Source organism: Pinus tabuliformis, chromosome 9 (genome assembly GCF_031772625.1).
Source record: "Pinus tabuliformis cultivar Carrire ecotype Pingquan chromosome 9, CPIR1, whole genome shotgun sequence".
Taxonomy (NCBI): domain Eukaryota; kingdom Viridiplantae; phylum Streptophyta; class Pinopsida; order Pinales; family Pinaceae; genus Pinus; species Pinus tabuliformis.
Window position 1 is genome coordinate 1,706,255,922 of NC_142307.1, and position 9,134 is coordinate 1,706,265,055.

Below are 9,134 nucleotides of genomic sequence, written 5' to 3' on the forward strand. Positions count from 1 at the left end.
ACCAGAAAAAGGACTAATAAATACTATACCAGTTATTGCAAGCCCCCCCTAAATTTTTCTTTGCATTAGACCAGGCCTCCATTCTTAGAACTACTGGTTGTTTCCTCCCAAAGTCTCGCCTCCCTCGATCACAACTCATTCCTTTCCATCTGCATTTGTTGTATATCATGGGCGGTGGAATAACTAGAGCTTGCATGCTTAAGCATGCATGGCGGTGGCCACACCACTCCCTTTATTAATTCTCCTCCTTTTTGTGCGGTTGTCAGCATAATCCTTGTGATAGCCCCAATTTCTTAACCTCATTTTGCAATGTAAATATTTTCATAAAGGGCTCACTTATGGGGCACAAATTCAAGAGACTGAGGAAGGATTTTGCTTGGGTTACACAATTTACTTGCTGACTAGACAAGTATGATCATGTGACAGACATTAAAGACTAGTTGTTGTGTTGTAATGGCCCGATATTTCTCAAATTTATGAGGATGGAGTAAGAGTACACAACCCATGCTCGCTTGGAAGAAGGGATAAGCAAAAGAGTACAAATTCAAGGCAATGCAGGGTATTGGTAGAGAGAGGTCGACACTACAAAGAGGAGATGTGTCTTATGGAGAAGAGAGAACAAGGAAACATGGAGGGCAGCTAACGCACTTAGAGAATTGTGTGAGAAAAGTATTACAAGGGGGAGTTTTGAAAAGGGGAAACCATACAAAAAGAACGGGGGTGAACAATCACTTTCCTATAACCATCATGAACGAGAGATTATATAAAGCAACATGTACAATTAGTGGAGGGGGGAGCTTACAGCTATTGTTATGATTCTAAGAAGAACCACCATGGCCAAGAACACATAGAGCGCACACACAAGCTAGTAGAACAAAGTTTGTCCTTCATTGATTACCGCTTTGGAACATGATGAGGCATTCTAAAACAAAGGACACAAAAACAAAAGAGAGAAAACACAAAAAACATAGAACAATTAGGAATTTATTAGGATCTGGGCATTACTGTAGCACGAGACCAATAAGACACAACAAAGTGTGGTCTGGACTAGGGATAATGTTTGTGCACCTCCTGGAAAATAAATCACTTATTGGTAACATGGTGTAATAATGGAAGCACATCTAGTTAGTTCCTCGACTCTCAAAGGAGTTGTTTACATTTTTTATTGAGCATCTGGAATACAGGAAGAAATTCTCTAGGTGAGGGGAAACTTCAGGATACCCTGGGGGATCTAGAGGTTAGAGATGGGCTTTCTCTAGAGTCCCTTGACAACCCGGGGTAGGGGTTTAGCCCTTGAAGTCTTGGAAGAAGCTTAGGAGTCTCCTTTGCTTGTTTTATTCAATTTTATAGTGGATTCTCGAGTCCCCTTAGTGGGTGGAATGATTTTCGATGTGCTCATGGTGGGGTGAAGTATCTAGATTCCCTAAAGCTCAATAGTTGTTTAATAGTTGGAAGGTAGAGGTGGTAGTCCTATCAATTCCTTTAAGACATGTTGGTTACTATTTGGTTGGTGGGTGGAGGTAGGATGACCTTTGGAGTCCCTATTTCAGCTATTAGTTAACATACAATCCCTTGAGCAAGCTATCTCAATCTTTGGAATCCATCCCGAGGATGACAATTGAAAGTAAGCTTAGTTGCAGATGTCTATGGTTGGGTGGAGAGTTGTAGTCCCTAAATCAGTTTCCTAATCTCCAGTATTAAATGTAGTGGTGTTTCCATGCTTTAATTAAATGTAAAAAGCCCAAATTTAATTGATATTGCATGAGGGATGGGTTGTTTCCCTAAGTCCACAAGCTTCATGACTAATGAAGAGAAATGTTTTTCTACATCGAGTTTTCATGCTTTTCATGCACTAATTTCAAATATAGATGCACCCATGTGAGTGCGGGGAGAACTTGATAAAGAATTGTTTGTGTTGGACACTTCGTCCCTTATATGACTATATAGGAATAGTGTAATTCTCTGTATACAGTAAGGGTAGGGAATATGGTGATTTCCTTCCCTAAGGTTAAATGAACCTTTGCATAGGTTTAAGAGACGGATGGAGTTGGTGATTTAAGGATGTTGTTGATAACACCATGTGCACGCAAAGTGCATGACTACCAATGGTGTTGTTATGTGCTTAAATTTATATTGAGGAGACTGGTTGAGTCTCTTGAACTTGGAAAGTAGCATAACACGATCCCTCAACCCCTTTGCGGTGAGAATCCATGTAATGGACCTCTATAAAAAAAAACCATCGGATTCAAGATCTGTCGAGTTGTTATGACCCAAGCTTAGGGCAGAACCACCGCAACTGATCCATGGTTGAAGTATTTCACAAAAGGTGCATAATGTCAAGTAGGAGGGAGCGTTATCCCTTGTCTTCAACCTTTAACCTTATCCATGGTCACAATTTGGGATTCATGAGGCCATGCAAGTGTAGAATTCAATGCTAGGTCATTAAACCATAAGACCATAAGGCATAACCATATGAAAATCCAACGTATTGAATGACCAAGATTAAATTGGGGTGGTTGACGACTATGCAAGGTCCATAATGACATAAGCATGGAGGCTCCATCTTGGAAGCTCACAAAAGTGGTGCAGAAGGGAGCGTCGAGGTAGAAGGGGTCTGAATGGTGTGGAAAAACTAATAACGCAAAGTAGGCCAGGAAGACATGACAGAGCTGGTGTGGTGAAGAAGGTCGATAATAGAGCCTCATACACATCATCCCGACAAGAGGATCCTGAATGGTTTAAAGGCACACTGAGTGTTTTAACTGGGTAGCACACAAAGAGTTTTAGTTGAGCAGTGCACTGTGATTTCAATAAGGTATTACACTAGGAGTTTTAGCTGGGTAGTGCATCGGGAGTTTTAGACAGGTAACGTATTGGAAGTTTCATCCAAGTAGCGCACCGGGGGTTTTAGCTAGGTAGTGCATTGAGAGCTTTAGCTTAGAGAGCTGAGCCTTGGAGTCGGGAAAAGCTTTGCCAATGAACAAACTCGTCAAATGACATGAGCACATCAGCCAATAGGGTTGACCTCAAAGCAAATCATGGGGGTGCATGGTGTTAAGGGGTGGGGTAACGAGTCTGGTTAACAAAGGGGTTGTCGGTGGTTGACGACTGGTTTGCGGAGGAAGCATGTGAGTAGACGAAAATGCAGGTGAATTGCAGACCCCACTGAATGAAGCATGACCTTAATCAATCAATCAAAAATAAAGGCAGGGACTATGTTGCATTGTAGCTCTTAATATTTTTATTATTAATATTATTAACATTAATAGAAACAAACACATTTATCACTAATATCAAGTATTACAATATGATCTTAATTTTCTGTTTAAATATTTTATTCCTAAGGAAAATAATTGTAACTTTATTTCAAAAAGGAAACAAAATTACAATTTGCATATGCTTAAAAGAAATCAGAAGAGGCGACCTATATGACTTTAAAAAGAAATAAAAACTAAAGAGAAAATACAAATACAATGGGGAAGATCAAGTAAAGAGAAAATACAAATACAATGGGGAAGATCAAGTAATGTAGAAATCACTTATCTTCCCTTTCTTTCCTTTCTTTTTTTGGACCTGGTGCCATTCCCTAGATTTGGGACATACTGGTACCAAAGCCATTTCACTCACAGATGTATTTGGAGGATGTTATTTATTTGAATTTGATCTTTCAAAGCCATGGACTCACTTTGTGCCAACTATTCCATCCTCCCGGTGTATCACTTTTGTTTGATGTTCTGATTACTAGATTCCTACTTAATTTGCCCTGATTTGATTGAGGGTAGCGTTGTGATGAGCATCCACTTCTACTTATACTATTTGACTCTCCATGGTATTTTTATCTTCTTCTTATTGGGGGGGGGGTGTCTGACACTTGCCATCTTTTTGGCCTATGGGCCTACCTCTTTTTATTTTTTGGGTGATTTTTTTCCTATGGACATGTGTTATACAAATTTCCTGTTTGCCAGCATATTCAACATCTGAAAGTCGTGTTCTCGTAATCTAATACATGAGTCCGTTGAATGTTTTTATTCTTCAACATAATGTGGTTAGATAAACCTTTGCTAAGGTTTATCTCTACACAAATTCTAGCAAAAGTGAATATACCTTTCTTTGATATTTCAAGGTCCATATTTTTGAATTTACTTAGAGTATTTCCAATATCCTCTAGGACCTTATGGTGCCAGAAGGGTAGAGGGATATTTGGGAGTCTCACCCAAATTGGCATTGTAGAGATCACCATATTTGTGGGATAAAACTTAGGGGACGATGGGGTAATGAAGAGCCCATCTCTACCCCAAAATCATGACCCATCATTCAAAACATTCTCCATATCTTTCAGAGTATGAAATTGAATAATGAAAAAGCCTTTGGAACATGAATAAATGTCACAGTTGGGTGTCCAAGAAGAAAAAACCCACTGGATAACAACCTTGGATTGAAGGGAAGAAAATAGTGAATTTACCTATGAAATCTTAACTTCTATGGCTGGAGCTTGTTCCAATTGTTCTATAATATAGGGTCATGGAATGTTTTGAATTTGATCTGTTGGGATAAGAAGCTTCCCTTTCACAGTATCCCTAAAAGATATAGAGCCATTAGGATTTATGGAACAAGATGCTCCACCACGCAATCCTAAATTCAAGATAATGGTGGCATTCATCAAAATATGATAATTCTTCATGAGGAAGGAATCTTGTAGCACTTTTCCTTCAAAAGGAGAGCATTGAGAATATGCAAGGATGCACAACCTAAATTGAATGTTTTGTTTCAAGTTTCTAACCAGGTTTGAGTTCATGGTCCAAAGTATGGAAGTCTTTCCATCTATTGTTTTTAGAAAAATATGAAAAAACCCTTAGTTAGTCTTTGCATGTCTTTCAACTTGGACAGATAGGGGAGAAAGAAGTATGCTTTTAGGGAATGATAATTCCTTTGTGAGGAGAAGAGACTTCAAATCTGTGACCTCCACATCTAAAAGAGCAGGTTGAACATGGCGCACCCTATCTATAAACCTCAGTAAAAACAAAGTATGACAAGAAAATAAACTTGTTACCAAAACCTCGACCAAGGCATCTAACCTTGTGGAGTGAAAATTACTTAATTAATTGAGCCTAGTACCAACATTGTTCAATGCCTTGGAGAGAAATGAGAGTGTCATTCACAAACGAAGTCCCTTCTCCACTAAGAGTCACGATCTCAAAGGCAATGACGTCATCTGAGAGAATGCTAGGAAGTGAAATCCTAACTCATCGCACCAACTCCATCGCTCCATCACTACCTATTTTAATACTAATGTAATAATAATTATGTCTTTTAACGTTATTATTGATTGTTTGTAGATTTCTGTGGTGGGAATCTTGAGAATATTTATTGCTCGGAAATTCCATAGTAGCCATTTTGTGTTGATGTTTCAAGTCTACAACAAGACTCATCATCAGGAAAAAATCCTACAGAGAAGAGCCATATGGAAGGGAAGAAAATCAAATGGGAATGAATCCACCAACAAAACAGAAAGAATTATTTATAATTTTATTAAATTATTGTTAATAGTTATTATAAGTTGTGATATTTAATATAAGGGTGAAAGTTAATAATATGTTAACTGGCAATTGCAGTAGATGTTGCAAAAGGCAATAGCATATAGAACTAATTAATTCTTCTTTGGCAATTGTTGAAAGACAAAAATATCAGCAAAAGACAAGGACATGTTACAATGAAATCTAACCATAACCAACACTTCACGGTAAGTTACACAACTACACATGCATTTGTGACAATTTGAACCAAATAAAAAACATTTCAAACAACTAAATCTATTTTTAAGAAACATTTCTAACAACTAAATCTATTTTTATATTTAAAAATATATGTTAAATTACAAAACTTAACAATTTCATTAGGAATAATATCACCAAATTTTATGGAAAAAAAATTAAAAATTCACTTTATTAAACTACACCTTTATATTATTAAATTTTTAAGATTTTTAAATCACTAAATTCATTTTTACATTTAAAAAAAATAAACAATATAAAATTACAAATTCCCTTATACTCATAAAAACCCTAACTATAACAAGCTTATACTCATATTATGAAACAAAACTTCCTTTATGATTAATAATTATTCACAATGTAAATGGAAATGTTAGAAGTACATATTAATTATTCAATTGTTTTTGCATTTTACTTTAACCCTTAATTAGTGACATAGCTTTATTAAAGAATAATATTGGTGAATACTAATCAATAATAATTATCCTTATTATTAATTAAATTAAATTATGTTAAATATTTTCCCCAAAATATGAGAAAAATTGCCAATGAAAAATACTTAAAAAAAATCCATTTAACTAGTATAAAAATTTAATTAAAATCAACTTTATTAATACCAATTTTTAAACCATACCTAAAAATATTAATGATAATCAACCTAAAAATTCACTTTATTAAACTGCACCTTTATATTATTAAAATTTTAAGATTTTTAAATCACTAAATTCATTTTTACATTTAAAAAATAAAATAAATAATATAAAAGTACAATTTCCTTTATACTTATAAAAAAACTTAACGATAAAAAATTTATACTCCTATTATGAAACAAAACTTCCCTTATGATTAATAATTATTCACAATTTCACAATGTAAATGAAAAAGGACATAAAATAAACAAAGCCTAAACCATTTTTCATAGCAAGTATATACGATGCCGTTAATTAATTGTGAGAAAATAAGCGGGACAAGACTGACATGAGGTTGTGCTCCCTCTGGCTCCTTCCGGAACCAGAAGCATCCCCCTCATCACCTAATGGTTCCCCACACTTCGAATTAGCGGAAACAATTCCCAGAACAGGTGCCTTAACGTGAATTATTGGAAACCAATCCTGGGGTAGGTTCCTTGACGCTTTGTTTTAAGCGGGTCTGATAGTGAGCCGTTGCCAAATATTTGCAAGTTGTCCCTTTCATTATGTTTCAATGAGAGTGTTAGACTCCGTCTCCTCAAATCTTCTGTAAATACGCTGCCATGCTACCAGTGTACTTCTCAGAGATCTCCTTCCACAACCAGGACAATTTCTGAGCGATAACAACAGCATTAATATTTGTATTTTTCCGGAGGTATGTTCCTCACCAAGCAGATAGGCTGGAGAAAACAAATGTAATTGGAAGACAGAGCAAGGGTGCATCAGAATTGGAGACCTGGATAGTAAATTTAAATATTTCCTTAAGGAATATTCAGAAAGTACCACAGTGGGAACTGTTGTTAGTCTTCTGATACGAACTGCTCAAAAAGTTCCAAGGCTTGCAGAGGCTCAATCCCGCCAAACTCATCCCTCTCTTTTAAACATTTCTTGGTTATTCTAACCAGGATAGTGCCAGTGTTGAAATCTATGACGAGAGCCAATGTAAAGTGAAGGAGAAGAGAGGCATTATCAATTTTTGACAGCCGTGGAAATCCCACTGTCGAGGTCGATATTTATCTTTCTGATGGTTATCTTTCCAGAGCTGTTGTTCCAAGTGGTGCTTCCACTGGTGTGTATGAAGCACTGGAGCTTTGTGGTGGAGGGAAGAACTACATGGGAAAGGGTGTTTCAAAGGCTGTTGAAAATGTAAATAAAATTATCGGACCAGCTCTTATTGGCAAGGATCCAGTAGATCAGACTGGAATCGATAACTTCATGGTACAGGAGCTTGATGGAACTCAAAATCAATGGGGCTGGTGCAAACAAAAGCTTGGAGCAAATGCTATATTAGCTGTATCTCTTGTTGTTTGTAAAGCAGGGGCTTATGTTAAGAAGATACCTCTTTATCAGCATATTGCAAACATTGCTGGTAACAAAACTTTGGTGATGCCAGTACCTGCTTTCAATGTCATTAACGGAGGTTCACATGCAGGAAATAAACTGGCAATGCAGGAGTTTATGATTCTACCCGTTGGAGCTTCTTCATTTAGAGAGGCCATGCAGATGGGTTCATTTACCACCATCTGAAGACTGTAATTAAGAAAAAGTATGGTCAAGATGCAACAAATGTTGGAGACGAAGGAGGCTTTGCTCCAAATATTCAGGAGAATAAAGAAGGCCTCGAGTTATTGAAGATTGCCATTGAGAAAGCAGGCTATACTGGCAAGGTTGTTATTGGCATGGATGTAGCTGCTTCCGAGTTTTACACTGAAAAGGATCATGCAGTTCATTTTACACAGGAATTTGAAACTCTTTATACCAATGGACCTGCAGGTGGCGGTGGCATCAGGTCTTTTCACTGTCATTGCAAATGAAGGTGAACACTTCAAATAGTCGAAAACATTGATATATTTCATAGGTGTCAGCTGCAATTGGTTTGCCATCGCGGGTACAAAGGAATCGATAAGCCAACTGCAAGTAATAATATGCCAAATCCAAGCGATAATAAGTGAGCATGCTGCCAAATATGTGAGAAAACATTTGCAAATTAACGCTCTCCAATACGCTGCTCCATGTACCATAACGTTGCTTCAAGACTGCTCCAATGAACGCTTTGTATATTCTATCCGAATTAAGGCATACAAAAGAGCACATTTCAAACGTCGTCCATTCATGCTTGTTATTTCCTGTCATTATATTGTTGGCCTTAGAACTAGAGGCTCTTCTTTTTGGACGAATTAGAAACTAAGAAAGCTCCAATAGGGAATACAAACATATATGTTTGATTTCAGTATGTCGTTCTGACAACAAATACAAAGGTGCGGAATGAATGCATCTTTGTATAACCTTATGCGTGTGCAGAGGCAGTGATTTGGGTAGCAACAGCTGGCTCATGAATATGGCCCAAGAGCGCTATTCAAACGGAGCCAAAATACTTTAAATTGGAACGAAGATATACATCACAACAGAAGACATAGGATTCGATTCCTATTTCAAGACTTCAGTTAACGATTCAAAGGGATCTGCGCTCCAGCATTTATCTCTTAATTGGCCATCAGAGGAATTCAAGGGAAACGATGCTCTGTTTTTAGAAAAAATGGTTTTTCATCGACCTGTAGGGGAAGGTTCTTGGTCCATTTACTGTATGTAAAAATGGTTTTGTTTCAAATAGTAACGTGGCTTGATTTTGCAATGCGCTTGTCAAAAAGGCGACCTCCACATTCCACATGCCATT

The 9,134-nt window shown here is 37.0% G+C and overlaps 1 pseudogene; it reads left to right on the forward strand.

Annotated features, from left to right (window-relative positions):
* The first annotated feature begins 4,266 nt into the window (after positions 1 to 4,266).
* LOC149155468 (enolase 1 pseudogene) lies at positions 4,267 to 8,274 on the forward strand (annotated as a pseudogene).
* The last annotated feature ends 860 nt before the right edge of the window (positions 8,275 to 9,134 follow it).